The following is a 12,471-nucleotide window of genomic DNA, read 5'->3' on the forward strand; positions in this document are numbered from 1 at the left end:
AGTAAGTCAGAAAGAGAAAACGGGGAGGGGGAAAGGGAAACTGGGATGAAGTGAGAGTGGCATGGACATATATACACCACCAAACGTAAGGTAGATAGCTAGTGGGAAGCAGCTGCATAGCACAGGGAGATCAGCTCGGTGCTTTGTGACCACCTAGAGGGGTGGGATAAGGAGGGTGGGAGGGAGGGAGACGCAAGAGGGAAGAGATATGGGAACATATGTATAATTGATTCACTTTGTTATAAAGCAGAAACTAACACACCATTGTAAAGCAATTATACTCCAATAAAGATGTAAAAAAAAAATCCCATAGTTACCACATGTGGCTCTACAGTAGACAGACCAATAGCCATATCTTTGTGGCGCCTGAAAAACAAACTGACCCGAAACACAGAGCTTTTCTCATCCTTTTATGCTTTCAGAAACACAAAACATGACTGCTTGGTTTTCAGTGGAAATCTTGGCTCTATTTTATAACTTTCCCTGACCATGGATCAGTCTTATAATAAACTCTGATACATAACAGGAGATATGGTTTAATGTTCTGTGCTGTATGTAAACAGACTGTGTCTGCCAACATTTTTTATTCTATATTACTGACACATAACCTTCATTCCTAATTATAATTTTAGAAATGTTATATATTTAAATACAATTATAATACATACCAATATTAATAAAATATATGTATTTCAGAAATTATGTTATATGTATTTTTTATTTTAAATGTAAAGGTGGGTCCACATTTTCATGTCCTATTATTTATACAATTATACAACCATTTGTACAATTCAGATTAAAATAAGCTATTTTTTTCCCCAGTAAACAGGATGCTGCCACCGAATTCAGATTATTTTCTACAAAAATGTGAAAATATGAAAAATATGTCAAATGTAGATTCCCAAGACAGAAAAGGTGAAGTTCAGGTTTAAAGGACACTGCAGGAGTTACCAGCCCACTAGCATCATTTACCGAGAAGAAAACCAAGGAAGAGCCTCCTAATATGAAGTCAGGTGAATTGTGGTACAATGGCAGGTCAAACACACACACACACAGACACACACACACACACAGAGGGAGAGAGGGAGCGATGGGGAGAGGGAAAGAGTAGGACAGTGAGGGGGGAGAGGGAGGGAGAGACAGAGAGGGGGGGAGGGAAACCGAGCAGGACTCTGTGGGGCTCCTGGGCACAGAAGCCTTTCCGTGTCCCCCATTTCTTGTTTGTAGGGAACAGCCTCCAGCCTCTATGACCTTCCCTGAGTTCCAAAGGGCATATGTGAACAGTTGCTAATCAGGGAAGGGAGGGGATGCAGAGACAAGGGAGGAACAGTCAAGAAACAATAGTTCAGCCCTGGGGCAGGTCCTGGTTCCCCCTCAAGGATACACAGAACAATATCTTCAAGCCCTGTACGGACCTAAAACCCCCAACAGATGGATGATGTCAGCATTCTCCATTCCAGATTAAAGGAACCAGAGAAGCCCTTCGATTGATAACACCACCTGAGGCCAGATTAAAGGAACCACAGAAACTCATCAGATTACCTGAGACCAGATTAAAGGACTGCAGGCCCTGCACACACCCTAATCTAATCAGCAACCCCCCCCCCTTGAAGGGATTGCTGTCAAACTCCTCACCAAATCCCCCTGGTTGGGACACACAGATTTTTAGGGGCACAAGCCCGCTGTGGCCCCCTTTGCCTGGCAAAGCAATAAAACTATTCTTTTCCACTTCACCCAAAACTCTGTCTCTGAGATTCGATTCGGCGTCTGTGCGCAGAGGCTGAGTTTTTAGCATCAAGAGGGAGGGAGAGGGATGGGGGGCAGGGATAGAGGGAGGAGGAGAGGGCAAGGGGGGAAACAGGGAAAGGGATGGGGAGGGAGAAGTTGGGGAAGAGGGGGGAGGGGGACAGGAGAGGGAGAGGGGGCCACTGCCAAATCACCTTTCACTTCTAAGAGCTGAGAATACAGCTGACCCTTGAACTACACAATGTTGAACAAGTGTGTGTGTCCACTTAGGAGTTTTCAATAGAATTACCAGGGTTAGTTGAATCCTTGGGTGCAGAACCGCGGATACAGAAGACTGACTATAAGTTATACGTGGATTTTCAACTGCGTAGAGGGGTGGTGCCCCAACCCCTGTGTTGTTCAAGGGTCAACTGTATTTTTAATTTTTATCTTACAAATTAGAGCCAAAATAACTTGGGCTGCATCTTCTCTCCATGGCAAAACTTCTATCATCATAAGGCAACACAATTACAAGAATTTAATGAATAGCAGCACGACAACATGGGAATTTCTTGCCAGAAACATACTGCTTTTCGTATAGATAAGATCAGCCCGAAAGCCCTTTGTAAGGCACTCTGCTGGGTAGGTACCAGGGAAAGTGAAGGTGTTTTCTACTTTGACAACCTAGTGAGCACGTAGGGGTCTATTTGGAGAAAGATACGATTAATTCACTTTTATCTGGACCTCAAAGTACACATAACAAAGACACTAGTACAGACAGACGTGGAAAGGACGCTGGATGGAAGTGACAGTACAGGGTTGGCCACAACATTGGCTCAGGTTTCTCCATAGGATATGGCAAAACCCGAATGAACTTTTTGGCCAACCCAATATTAAAAAAGAGAGTAAAAATGGGAAAGTGCATTCCCACTTGGGACAGTTACATCCCTGGCATGAGATTTACGGAGGGAGAAAATGCTGTAAGGATAGGAAAGGGCAGAATATGAAACACCATTACTATTGTTAAAGGAAAGTCTAAGATTACAGTGCCGCACAGGTGGGGTGCCACTCCAGGACCCTTTGTGTGAGGCCTCCTGTCCAGCAAACAACTGATGTCTCTGTCACTGTCTCCAGGCTCTGTCTTTGGTCTCAAGTCTGGGCAACTATAAGGCTTGCAGATCTTCAGCCCAACACAAGCACGAGGTGTTTCTAAGCCAACCTCTTTTTTGAGCACATACAGAATTCTAAAATACTCCAGGGCCATAGACAATGACTATTCCTCAAATATACAACAGAGAGGCAACTTCCCAAATTCATTTGGAAGAATGGGATTTTCTGACGGATGGAAGGATAAGAAGTATAATTTCTCTCACAGAGTTGTGATGTGAGAACATTCTGTTCTAAAGTCACATACCTTTTATCTTTGAATATATACGTAAAAGACATATTATGTCAGTTAAAGTTTGGCATTGAATTTCTTTTTTGCATTACGAATATTTAGACATATTAATAAAATGGAGGTTCTAAATTCCCTACCAAACCAATGCAACATAGCAATGCCAAACAAAAATTTCTAGGAACATGCCCAAACTATACTATTCTTCCTGTGTTAAAATACAGACGTTAAAACATAAGTACATGTTTTAAATTCTTAACATAAATTTCTCTCATGTAACCATGCTCCTCAGTTTTAAAATACTGGCTGTTTGAAGTCTGAAGAAGCAAACATTGAGTTAGCATCTGTTATTCACAGGGCGGGGTGTAAGTGCCAGAACTTCACTGAAGGCCACATCTGGCTTAAATCTACATTAACTCTGCAGTATAATTTTAATGATGCTAATTTCTGATGTTTCTCATCTTTTCTTATTCTCCAATCATTATCAAGTCTCCAGATGTGATGCTCTCTGGCAGACAAAAAAAAAAATAAAGGGGAAGATGTATGAAATACAATTTTTAAACCTAGAACTAGGGATTGGGTACATTTAGTTGAAGAGCCAGAGGTAGAGATGAGGTTAAAAAAACAGAAGTCAGGAAGAAAAATGTAAGTGAATTTTCTCCTCTCAACGTTCTTCTATGTAGTTTATCGTTTGTGAAGTGTAGCTTAATAGGCACATTTCAAGGGAAGTGATATACGGTGAGACACCAGTGAGCCAAATGGTCCTGTGTGTGTACATGTATGTGTGTGTACGTGTGTGTGCACATGCACATAAATACGTGATGACAGCTGACCTTCTGTCATGGTTGTATTAACCTTTCCCTGAGCTAATGTTATGTACCATATTTATTCCCTACTGAATCAAAAGGAATATATTTTTTCCGTAAAAGTTTGATCCATATAGAACTACATGTTACCTATTATATTTAGAAAATTGCATGGGGAAGCTTGATGGAGAAAAATCAAGTACAGAGACCAAGTTCCAGGTTTAATTAATTGTGTTAAGCTACACTTCACAAACTATAAACTACATAGAAGAACCTTGAGAGGGAAAAAAGTTCACTTATATTAATATTTTTCTTCCAGACTTCAGTTTTCTGAAACTGAAATTTCAATTTCAGGTTTGAATTAAAGAGAGTGAAGCGATTTGTTTGAATAAGGTCATTGTTAGATTATACTAATCCAATATAATATATGGACACTCTGGGCCTTTTAGTAACTACTTTTATGCGTCTAATAGACAATGATTAAATGGCTGACTGTTGACATTTCACACTGAGTTACCTTAAGATTTTTCATTGTGCTATGTCAGGAGAACTTAATTAACAGTCTGCATCTTGGCTTTCATCTCTGGTCCAGCCATGATAAAATCAGCTTAGTAGTAATGGGCTCAAGCAAACCTGGTCTACCTGAGGAGAGAGGTTGGGGCCTGGTAGAGGGAAGTTCTCAGGTTACTCAGGAGTCAGGGTGATGAATCAGCAAGAATTGACCTTGGGTGGGAGGGTGGGCTGTGGACACCTCTTCTACACTGAGCTGAATAAAGTCATTCAGGAATTTTGCAACTCCACGGACTGAAAAACAGTGTCCCGTTTCCCTTGGGCTACATGGACTGAGTGATGTAAGGCTTGAGAGAAGGGGTTCATCTCTTTAGGGGGCAATGTCTTGTTTATACTCACAGATGGAAAGAAAAAAACAACTGAAGACTTAACCCTCACATTTTGCCTGACATTTTTTTTTCTTGCATTAAAAACGTAGGGTTTGGGGCTTCCCTGGTGGCACAGTGGTTAAGAGTCCACCTGCCAACGAAGGGGACACGGGTTCGAGCCCTGGTCCGGGAGGACCCCACATGCTGCGGAGCAACTAAGCCCATGAGCCACAACTACTGAGCCCTCGCGCCACAACTACCAAGGCCCGTGCGCCTGGGGCCCGTGCTCCGCCACAAGAGAAGCCACTGCAATGAGCCCGCGCACAGCAACGAAGAGTAGCCCCCGCTCACTGCAAATACAGAAAGCCCCAAGGGCAGTAACAAGGATCCACTGCAGCCAAAAATAAAATACAATAAATAAATTTTAAAAAATTCTAAAGAGAATGAAACAATAGTATGACTCAATTAAAAAAAAACCAACTTAGGGTTAGATTTAGAGTTAGATTTAGTTTTTCTCGAACTTTAGAAGCTAGAAAACCATTTCTATATATATATTTTTTAACATCTTTATTGGAGTATAATTGATTTACAATGGAGTGTTAGTTTCTGCTTTATAACAGTGAATCAGCTATACGTATACATATATCCCCATATTTCCTCCCTTTTGTGTCTTCCTCCCACCCTCCCTATCCAACCCCTCTAGGTGGTCACAAACTACCGATCTGATCTCCCTGTGCTGTGAGGTTGCTTCCCACTAGCTATCTATTTTACATTTGGTAGTATATATGTCCAAGCCACTCTCTCACTTTGTCCCAGCTTCCCCATCCCACTCCCTGTGTCCCCAAGTCTTCTATTCTCTAAGTCTGCATCTTTATTACTGTCCTGCTCTTAGGTTCTCCATATCCTTTTTTTTTGTTGTTTTTAGATTCCATATATGTGTTAGCATACGGTATATATTTTTCTCTTACTGACTTACTTTACTCTGTATGACAGATTCTAGGTCCATCCACCTCACTACAGATAACTCAATTTCATTTCTTTTTATGGCTGAGTAATATTCCATTGTATATATGTGCCACATCTTCTTTATCCATTCATCTGTCGATGGACACTTGGGTTGCTTCCATGACCTGGCTGTTGTAAATAGTGCTGCAATGAACACTGTGGTACATGACTCTTTATGAATTGTGGTTTTCTCAGGGTATATGCCCAGTAGTGGGATTGCTGGGTCATATGGTAGTTCTATTTTTAGTTTTTTAAGGAACCTCCATACTGTTCTCCATAGTGGCTGTATCAATGTACACAATGAACCCACAGTGCAAGAGGGTACCCATTTCTCCACACCCTCTCCAGCACTTGTTGTTTGTAGATTTTTTGATGATGGCTATTCTGACTGGTGTGAGGTGATACCTCACTGCAGTTTTGATTTGCATTTCCCTAATGATTAGAGATGTTGAGCATCCTTTCATATTTGTTGGCAATCTGTACATCTTCTTTGGAGAAATGTCTGTTTAAGTCTTCTGCCCATTTTGGATTGGGTTGTTTATTTTTTTGATATTGAGCTGCATGAGCTGCTTATAAATTTTGGAGATTAATCCTTTGTCATTTGCTTCATTTGCAAATATTTTCTCCCATTCTGAGGGTTGTCTTTTCATCTTGTTTATGGTTTCCTTTGCTGTGCAAAAGCTTTTAAGTTTCATTAGGTCCCATTCGTTTATTTTTGTTTTTATTTCCACTTCTCTAGAAGGTGGGTCAAAAAGGATCTTGTGTGATTTATGTAATAGAGTGTTCTGCCTATGTTTTCCTCTAAGAGTTTTCTAGTGTCTGGCCTTACATTTAGGTCTTTAATCCATTTTGAGTTTATTTTTGTGTATGGTATTAAGGAGTGTTCTAATTTCATTCTTTTATATGTAACTGTCCAGTTTTCCCAGCACCACTTATTGAAGAGGCTGTCTTTTCTCCACTGTATATTCTTGCCTCCTTTATCAAAAATAAGGTGACCATATGTATGTGGGTTTACCTCTGGGCTTTCTATCCTGTTCAATTGATCTATATTTCTGTTTTTGTGCAAGTACCATACTGTCTTGATTACTGTAGCTTTGTAGTTTAGTCTGAAGTCAGCGAGCCTGATTCCTCCAGCTCCATAGAAAACCATTTCTTAAAGCGAGATTTTTATAAAGTGCTTAGAACAAAATCTTCATGCAGAGTGGAAACTCTATAATAATATTTTAAAGTTAACAACTACAATAAATTGTAGTAGGATATACAAGGGAATCCCCATAAAGGTAACAGCTGATCTTTCAGCAGAAACTCTGCAAGCCAGAAGGGAGTGGCAGGACATATTTAAAGTGGTGAAAGGGAAAAACCTACAACCAAGATTACTCTACCCAGCAAGGATCTCATTCAGATTTGACAGAGAAATTAAAACCTTTACAGACAAGCAAAAGCTAAGAGAATTCATCAACACCAAACTAGCTTTACAACAAACGCTAAAGGAACTTCCCTAGACAGGAAACACAAGAGAAGGAAAAGACCTACAATAACAAGCCCAAAACAATTAAGAAAACGGTAATAGGAACATACATATTGATAACTACCTTAAATGTAAATGGATTAAATGCTCCAAACAAAAGACATAGACTGACTGAATGGATACAAAAACAAGACCCGTATATATGCTGTCTACAAGAGACCCACTTCAGACCTAGGGACACATACACACTGAAAGTCAGGGGATGGAAAAAGATATTCCATGCAAATGGAAATCAAAAGAAAGCTGGAGTAGCAATTTTCATATCAGACAAAATATACTTTAAAACAAAGACTATTACAAGAGACAAGAAGGACACTACATAATGATCAGGGAATCAATCCAAGAAGATATAACAATTATAAATATTTCTGCAACCAACATAGAAGCACACCAATACATAAGGCAAATACTAACAGCCATAAAAGGGGAAATCAACAGTAACACAATCATACTAGGGGACTTTAACACCCCACTTTCACCAATGGACAGATCATCCAAAATGAAAATAAATAAGGAAACACAAGCTTTAAATGATACATTAAACAAGATGGACTTAATTGATATTTATAGGACATTCCATCAAAAAACAACAGAAACACTTTCTTCCCAAGTTCTCATGGAACATTCTGCAGGATAGGTCACATCTTGGGTCACAAATCAAGCCTTGGTGAATTTAAGAAAATTGAAATCGTATCAAGTATCTTTTTTGAAAAGAATGCTATGAGACTAGATATCAATTAAAGGAAAAAATCTGTAAAAAATATAAACACATGGAGGCTAAACAATACACTACTTAATAACCAAGACATCACTGAGGAAATGAAAAAATACCTAGAAACAAATGACAATGAAAATACGACGACCGAAAACCTATGGGATGCAGCAAAAGCAGTTCGAAGAGGGAAGTTACAGCAATACAATCCTACCTTAAGAAACAAGAAACATCTCAAATAAACAACCTAATCTTACACCTAAAGCAATCAGAGGAAGAAGAACAAAAAAATCCCGAAGTTAGTAGAAGGAAAGATATCATAAAGATCAGATCAGAAATAAAAAGAAATGAAGGAAACAATAGCAAAGATCAATAAAACTAAAAGCTGGTTCTTGGAGAACATAAACAAAATTGATAAACCATTAGCCAGACTCATCAAGAAAAAAAGCGAGAAGACTCAAGTCAATACAATTAGAAATGAAAAAGGAGAAGTAACAACTGACACTACAGAAATACAAAGGATCATGAGAGATAACTACAAGCAATTCTATGCCAATAAAATGGACAACCTGGAAGAAATGGACAAATTCATAGAAAAGCACAAACTTCCGAGACTGAACCAGGAAGAAATCGAAAATATAAACAGACCAATCACAAGCACTGAAATTGAGACTGTGATTAAAACTCTTCCAACAAACAAAAGCCCAGGACCAGATGGCTTCACAGGAGAATTCTATCAAACATTTAGAGAAGAGCTAACACCAATCCTTCTCAAACTCTTCCAAATTACAGGAGAGGGAAGAACACGCCCACACTCATTCTACGAGGCTATCATCACCCTGATACCAAAACCAGACAACGAAGTCCCAAAAAAGAAAACTACAGCCCAGTATCACTGATGAACACAGATGCAAAAACCCTCAACAAAATACTAGCAAACAGAATCCAAGAGCACATTAAAAGGATCATACACCATGATTAAGTAGGGTTTATCACACGAAAGCAAGGATTCTTCAATATACGCAAATCAATTAATGTGATACACCATATTAACAAATTGAAGAATAAAAACCATATGATCATCTCAATAGATGCAGAATAAGTTTTTGACAAAATTCAACACCCATTTATGATAAAAACCCTCCAGAAAGTAGGCATAGAGGGAACTTACCTCAACAGAATATAGGCCATATATGACAAACCAACAGCCAACATCATCCTCATTTGTGAAAACCTGAAACCATTTCCACTAAGATCAGAAACAAAACAAGTTTGCCCACTCTCACCACTGTTATTCAACATTGTTTTGGAAGTTTTAACCACAGCAGTCAGAGAATAAAAAGAAATAAAAGGAATACAAATGGGAAAAAAGAAGTAAAGCTGTCACTGTTTGCAGATGACATGATCCTATACATAGAGAATCCTAAAGATGCTACCAGAAAACTTCTAGAGCTAATCAATGAATTTGGTAAAGTTGCAGGATACAAAATTAATGCACAGAAATCTCTTGCATTCTTATACACTAATGAAGAAAAATCTGAAAGTGAAATTAAAGAAACATTCACATTTACCACTGCAACAAAAAGAATAAAATACCTAGGAATAAACATACCTGATGAGACAAAAGACATGTATGCAGAAAACTATGACACTGATGAAAGAAATTAAAGATGATACAAATAGATGGAGAGATATAACATGTTCTTGGATTGGAAGAACGAAAACTGTGAAAATGACTATACTACCCAAAGCAATCTACAGATTCAATGCAATCCCTATCAAACTACCACTGGCATTTTACACAGAAATAGAACAAAAAATTTCACAATTTGTATGGAAACACAAAAGTCCCTGAATAGCCAAAGCAATCTTGAGAAAGAAAAATGGAGCTGGAGGAATCAGGCTCCCTGACTTCAGACGATACTACAAAGCTACAGTAATCAAGACAGTATGGTACTGGCACAAAACAGAAGTATAGATCAATGGAACAGGATAGAAAGCCCAGAGGTAAACCCACGCACATATGGTCACCTTATCTTTGATAAAGGAGGCAAGAATGTACAATGAAGGAAGAAAAGACAGCCTCTTCAATAAGTGGTGCTGGGAAAACTGGACAGCAACATGTAAAAGAATGAAATTAGAACACTCCCTGCCACCATACACAAAAATAAACCCAAAGTGGATTAAAGACCTAAATGTAAGGCCAGACACTAGAAAACTCTTAGAGGAAAACATAGGCAGAACACTCTATTAAATAAATCACACAAGATCCTTTTTGACCCACCTCCTAGAGAAGTGGAAATAAAAACAAAAATAAACGAATGGGACCTAATGAAACTTAAAAGCTTTTGCACAGCAAAGGAAACCATAAACAAGATGAAAAGACAACCCTCAGAATGGGAGAAAATATTTGCAAATGAAGCAACTGACAGAGGATTAATCTCCAAAATTTAAAAGCAGCTCATGCAGCTCAGTAACAAAAAACAAACAACCCAATCCAAAAATGGGCAGAAGATCTAAATAGACATTTCTCCAAAGAAGATATACAGATTGTCAACAAACACATGAAAGGATGCTCAACATCACTAATCACTAGAGAAATGCAAATGAAAACTACAGTGAGGTATCATCTCACACCAGTCAGAATGTCCGTCATCAAAAAATGTACAAACAATAAATGCTGGAGACAGTGTGGAGAAAAGGAACCCTCTTGCCCTGTGGGTGGGATGTAAATTGATACAGCCACCATGCAGAACAGTATGGAGGTTCCTTAAAAAATTAAAAATAGAACTACCATACGACCCAGCAATCCCACTACTGCGCATATACCTGGAGGCAACCATAATTCAAAAAGAGTCATGCACCACAATAGTCATTGCAGCTGTATTTACAGTAGCCAGGATATGGAAGCAACCTAGGTGTCCATCGACAGGTCAATGGATAAAGAAGATGTGGCACGTATATACAATGGAATATTACTGAGCCATAAAAAGAAACGAAACTGAGTTATTTGTAGTGACGTGGATGGACCTACAGTCTGCCATACAGAGTAAGTCAGAATGAGAAAAACAAATACTGTATGCTAACACATATATATGGTATCTAAAAAAATAAAAATCCAATGTTCGTGAAGACCCTAGGAGCAGGATGGGAATAAAGACACAGACCTACTAGAGAATGGACTTGAGGATGGCGAGGGGGAAGGGTTAGCTGGGGCAAAGTGAGAGATTGGCATGGACATATATACACTACCAAGTGTAAACTAGATCGCTAATGGGAAGCAGCTGCACAGCACAGGGAGATCAGGTCGGTGCTTTGTCACCACTTAGAGGGCTGGGATAGGGAGGGTGGGAGGGAGGGAGATGCAAGAGGGATGATATGTGGGGATATATGTATATGTATAGTTGATTCACCGTGTTATAAAGCAGAAACTAACACACCATTGTAAAGCAATTATATTCAAATAAAGATGTTAAAAAATGTAGTATGATAGCATGCTTCCCTTTTCTGGGAAAGAAACTTCTTACTGCAAATTTAGTATTGACAATGGTTAGTAATTATGGAATCTTTATACCTTATGTGGATGATCTCATTTAAGCGCTGTGATAGGTACCATTATCCTCGTTTTAGAGATCAAGAATATAAGGCTTACGCGGAGCGGCTGGGCCCATGAGCCATGGCCGCTGAGCCTGCACGTCTGGAGCCTGTGCTCCGCAACGGGAGAGGCCACAACAGTGAGAGGCCCACGTACCGCAAAAAAAAAAAAAAAAAGAATATAAGGCTTAGAAAGATTAAGCAAGTAGCCCAAAGTCACATAACTTAGCAATGGTAAAGTTAATATTCAAACTCAGGTTTACTTAACGCTGAAACTCCCGATTTTAACCTCTGCAGACAGAGCCTCTTCACAGTGACTGAGCCAGCCAAATTCAGCAGAGCCATGGGGATAAAAACATCATTCAAAGTTGCTACCTCAGATCATCCAAACAGAAAATTAATAAGGAAACACAAGCTTTAAATGACACAATAGACCAGAGAGATTTAATTGATATTTATGAGACACTCCATCCAAAAACAGAAGATTACACTTTCTTCTCAAATGCGCATGGAACAATCTCCAGGATGGATCACATCTTGGGTCACAAATCAAGCCTCAGTGAATTTAAGAAAATTGAAATCATATCAAGCATCTTTTCTGACGACAACGCTATGAGATTGGAAATCGGTCACAGGGAAAAAAACGTAAAAAACACAGACAGATGGAGACTAAACAATACGTTACTAAATAACCAAGAGATCACTGAAGAAATCAAAGAGGAAATCAAAAAATACCTAGAGACAAATGACAATGAAAACACGACAATCCAAAACCTATTGGATGCAGCAAAAGCAGTTCTAAGAGGGCAGTTTATAACAATACAATC

General features: G+C 39.0%; 1 protein-coding gene and 1 long non-coding RNA gene across 2 annotated transcripts in view; one reads left to right on the forward strand and one right to left on the reverse strand.

The window, feature by feature from the left end:
• The window catches only part of LOC307197411, a 50,891-nt gene extending 49,160 nt beyond the window's left edge, over nucleotides 1-1,731 (forward strand). Inside the window, exons 2-3 of the long non-coding RNA XR_013831400.1 lie at nucleotides 823-1,013; nucleotides 1,461-1,731. This is a non-coding gene — a long non-coding RNA (uncharacterized lncRNA). The remainder of the gene's footprint in view (nucleotides 1-822; nucleotides 1,014-1,460) is intronic.
• DOK6 (docking protein 6) overlaps nucleotides 1-12,471 on the reverse strand; it is a 409,710-nt gene that overhangs the window by 49,723 nt on the left and 347,516 nt on the right. The window lies entirely within an intron of this gene.

This window comes from Stenella coeruleoalba (assembly GCF_951394435.1).
Source record: "Stenella coeruleoalba genome assembly, chromosome: 14".
In the NCBI taxonomy this organism is placed as follows: Eukaryota; Metazoa; Chordata; class Mammalia; order Artiodactyla; family Delphinidae; genus Stenella; species Stenella coeruleoalba.